Source organism: Pipistrellus hanaki, assembly GCF_964339955.1.
Source record: "Pipistrellus hanaki genome assembly, chromosome: 4".
In the NCBI taxonomy this organism is placed as follows: Eukaryota; Metazoa; Chordata; class Mammalia; order Chiroptera; family Vespertilionidae; genus Pipistrellus; species Pipistrellus hanaki.
Genome location: NC_140506.1, coordinates 10,625,375 through 10,630,052, shown reverse-complemented (window position 1 = coordinate 10,630,052; position 4,678 = coordinate 10,625,375). Strand labels below are relative to the sequence as shown.

The 4,678-nt window shown below is 41.8% G+C and overlaps 1 pseudogene across 1 annotated transcript; it reads right to left on the bottom strand.

Annotated features, from left to right (window-relative positions):
* Positions 1-1,534: 1,534 nt before the first annotated feature.
* On the bottom strand, positions 1,535-1,969 carry LOC311620857 (transcription factor BTF3-like; annotated as a pseudogene). Its single transcript has one exon. The product of its transcript is annotated as a transcription factor BTF3-like (transcript).
* Positions 1,970-4,678: the final 2,709 nt, after the last annotated feature.

The window sequence follows — 4,678 nt, the reverse complement described above, 5'->3', positions numbered from 1 at the left end:
AAATAAGTGGTGCTCATACTAATTGGGATTTGTGGAAGGGTGAACCCTGCCCAGGGTCCTCTGCCTATCCGGGAACAGGGCTACCTAGCGGGCTGTGTGTGCACCCTTGGCCTTTTGCTGCATTTTGCTTCCTGCCTCTTAGTTGAGAATTCTGTGTCCGGATCATGCAAGGTCCTCAAGGATGGCTCGGTGGCTGAGAGCTGGGACGCCACAGAGTTCTCAGAAACAGTCTGTTTCATGCCCGCTTGCCAAGAAACACGGATGTGTATGTCAGAATTGTGTCTGAAACCTGCTTTCATGGTGACGTGCCAACTGGTGGTGGCAAGGCCATGTGGAAGGAGCCCCTTTGCTTTTTCTCATATCCAGAGGCCGCCAACATCTAATGACAAGAACAAGTTTGGCAAGCTACACAAGGGTACGGTTTTTATCCTGCTCTTCTCAAGGAGGGAATTCTGATCCCAGAGCCAAGAGCTGAGGATAAGATAAGATTATTGTGCCACAGATGAGATGTCCCTTGAAACCCAGGCCTCTGTTGTGATCTTCTTACTCAGTAATTTACGCTCACATTTCTTCCATAGGTAAAATAGGACGCTGTGATGGTTAATTTTATGTGTCAACTTGACTGGACTGAAGGGTGCCCAGATAGCTGGCAGAGTGTTATTTCTGGGTGTGTCTGGGAAATTGTTTCCAGAAGAAATTAGCATTTGAATCAGTAGATAGATACTTAAGTTGAGGATGTCTGTTTTTCATAGATGCTTATTTTCGAGTAAAAAAAATAACCAGTTTATTATGAACAATTGCTAGACAAGGAAAATTAGCTTATTAATGAACCTAAGAGGGAATATGTATTAATAGTTTCAAACCTAGTTCCAGGCATGGGGGCCATCCTCAAAGACCTTGCATGACCACCCTCATCAGTGCTGGTGGGCACCATTCAGTCTGTTGAAAGCCCAAACAGAAGATGCACAGATTCTCTCTTCCTCCTTGAGCTGAGAGGTCCCTCTGTTCCTGCCCTGGCACAGTGGGTTCCTGGAGCTCAGACTCCAGGACTCACACCAGGAGCTCCCCAGTTCTCAGGCCTCCATTCATAGGCTGAATCATGCCACCTGCTTTTTTTTCTGGTTGTCCAATGTGCAGATGGCAGATTGTGGGGCTACGTCATTTCCATAACTATGTGAGCCAATTCCTAGGATAAATCTCTCTCTCTCTCTCTCTCTCTCTCTCTCTCTCTCTCTCTCTCTGTCTCTGTCTCTGTCTCTCTCCCCCTCTCTCTTAAAAAACCAACAACAACAAAATACAAAAAACCTATTTTACATTTTATTCCCAACTTCTTCATCTTGGTTAGCTGCAAAGAATGATTTACGTATAAGCAAAAACTGAGAAAAGCTGCAATGTGCAGGGGCGTTGGACTAAAAAATATTAGAGATCTAGATTTCACCAGATCCATAAACAACTTTTGAAAAAGGAGTCATGATATAAAATAGCAGCTCCCAGAAATGTCTTCAAGCCTATCTTCTTCAGAAGTTGACTCAGTTCAGTTTGCTTCGTTCTTGGAAGCCTCATCAAAATTTTCCACAAGATCTGGAACTCTGTCATCATCATCCTCTCCCATAGCAAGTGGTGCTTTTCCATCCACTAGGCAGAGCTTCAGCCAGTCTCCTTAATCTGGTCAGACTGTGCACCGAGCTGGTTTCAGATGCAGGGTAGCATTCCTGTCAGCTGCACCTATAATGTTGTATTTAGGGTTGCTAAAATGGGTCACTGTTCCTGGGTTTGTGAACCTATTTACCTCTTCAACACTGGACATATTGTTTACCCCTCACTCCTTTAGGGACAACTGAGGTTTTTTATCATCTGTTGTCGCTGCTCTGTGAGCCACCTTCTTTCTATAAGCAGTTCCTTTCCCACCAGAGCGCACTTGTGCCTGCAGTTTGGCGAGTTTCTCTTGGTTCACGATAGTTTCTTTCATCTTGTTGGAAAGGGAACAGGGCCACGAGGGGGTCTAGGGCTGATGCTCAGGGGATCTAGGGCAGACCAGCTGAGGATAAGCCTAAATCTCCTCTTATATGGGGGGTCCAGCAAAAGTAGTTTACAGTGGTGAGCACGTGAAACACGAAGTTTATTCTATTATTATTTAGTAATTGTATTATTTTCCATTTGAGCAACTATAAACCTGTTTTTGCCACACTTTGGATATCTCATTGGTGCTGTTCTCTGGAGCATGCTAATGCAGACACTTATGTTGAGGGTGTATATTTTTCAGAGATGCTTATTTTGGAGTGAAAAAACCACACCAGTTTATTATGAACAATTGTTAGGTGAGGAAAATTAGCTTATTAATTAACCCAAGAGGGCCTATGTATTAATAGTTTCAAACTTAGTCATGAAAATCACAAGGACAACTTCTGAATGGTAACAGTCCTACTTAGAATTCTGAAGCAAGCCCCTGTGTAATTAGAAAATACACTGTTATGAAATTCAGAAAATTAATTAAAGTTAAAATGGGAGGAAAAGCGTTGAGATATGTCCTTCGCCCGTGCTTTGTCTCCAAGAGTTGTGTTTATTATGTATCAATCTCCAGCAGAAAGTGGGTCCTTTTATCTGCAGGCTCCGAGTGATTTTATCTTTCTTTCCCTTCAGATAAATTGTTTAGTTACTTTCATCATCTCCCTGGCACATTATGGATGGTTTAGCTTCCTGAAGTGGAAGAAACAAGCTTAATAAAGCCGAATGGCTTCTTTCTAATGTTAATTCGGGGAAAATGAACCCTCCTAAGGATGGGAATGTATGATCGCATAAAACTTGTCTTTAGGCAAAGTTATAATACAGTACATGCCTACTTTGTCATTTCAAGAACGGCTTTGCAGTTGAAAACAACATACTCCTCTCTGAGTTCTGGGAATGGAAGTGCAGTTTGCATTCTGTCAGACAGAGTGAGTACAGTTAGACCTTCTCAAAGGTGAAGGTAGCTGAGGTCAATACTCCTCTGAAAGGTCACACTGCACTCCCAAAATCACCCAGGCCGCCAGTGGAAGTAAACATTGTGTTGCTTCTAACATGGTGCCTCCACACAGAGAATAGGATGGAAATGAAGACATCCAGATGGAAGATAACAAGTCTGGGACAAATTCTGCCTTCACTATTTAACAAACAAATCAGAATTCGTTCCAAAATGCAGCATTTTAAATTCAAGAGGGAGGTATTATTATTATCATAAAGTCTTGTTCTTTAAGTGTTCTAATAGGTTATTTGGGAAAATTCAATGGACTTTTCTGACTGAATTAAGTGTTTTCAAGCTTATCTTGGTGTCAAAAGAAGTGAATATTTGAAAATAACCAAGCCGTTCACTTTTGTGGCATTTTATAATATACAGAACACTTTACTTACTCAATTCTCACAATGACCCTGTTGGATAAACAGTATTTCTGTTTTATATATAAGTGTCTGGAGGGTCAAAAAAATGAAATAATTTGCCTAACGTTACATACATCGTGGTGGACTATTAGCCTGAACCCACCAATTACAACTCCAGTTTTCTTTAGAAAACACCACACTACCTCTGTTTAAAGAATTAGCTGAAGGAAAAGCTGAGACCACCTTTGCCTTTTGGGAAATGGCCACCATTCCTAGTGTTCCAGAAATTCAACGATGCAGATGTTTTCACTGTAAAATTCTTGTCTTTTTGAACTGTCAATGCCCATGCTCTCTGTGCCCCCCTTCCCCAAACCATTTCTTGGGGACCTGAGCCAAGCTGTGGTCTCCCTTCTTAGCCCTGAAGTTGGCATGCACACAGGCACAGAAGCGGTAGGTGCATTTATTAAGTACTTTTGTGTTCACAGGATTAGGCTCATTGCTTAGGGATGTACAAAATAATTAGCAAGTGTAGAAAATGAGGTAGTGCCTTCAAAATGCTTAGAATGTTGGCTTAAAGTACCTAGACCTAGAAAAGATGGCCCAAAAGGTAATAGCAGGATGGCCAGAGACTAACAATCTCTTTAGCCCTTGTTTTCTGGATGCAAAGTAAGACATTAAGTGAAATGACTTTCTGTGGAAGGAGGTGGATGAAAGGAAGTCTAGACTGGAATTGGTGATTAGGGAAGGGAGGGCAAGTAACATCAGCAGGGCTTGGAGAAGTCTGACCAGTTTGGAGAGCACTGATGGATAAATTTTACAAATTGAGCTAAGCCAATTAGATTCTTTTTGGTAGATAATGAAGGTGGATAAAGGTTAGCTCTTCTCTTACAACCTTAATGCCAGTTTCTAATGAAGGCCTGTCTCAGGCCAGGCTCTCTTACACCTTGTGTGAATATCTACTAAACAAATGCCTATTTGCAAAAGACACAAGAGATCCAACCTGTCCTTGAAGATCAGTGAAGTCCCAGTTCTGAGTGCTGTGGGTGTTATGGTGTAACCAGGTAAAGATATAACAACGGTCCCAGGCAGGTTTCCTCTCTGCAATGGCCTCTGACTCGCTCCAGGATGCTGAGGCAACCTGCCCTCGCCCGTCCTAAGCGGGCAACAGACCACTCTGGATTCATAATTCCATGTATAAGGGTGATGGTATCTCTGAAATATTTTTGCCACTGTACATATCTTAAAGACCTTTATTTTTGACAGAGAACCTATTTCTTACATTCATCAATTTTATTTATTTATTTATTTATTTATTTACCAATGA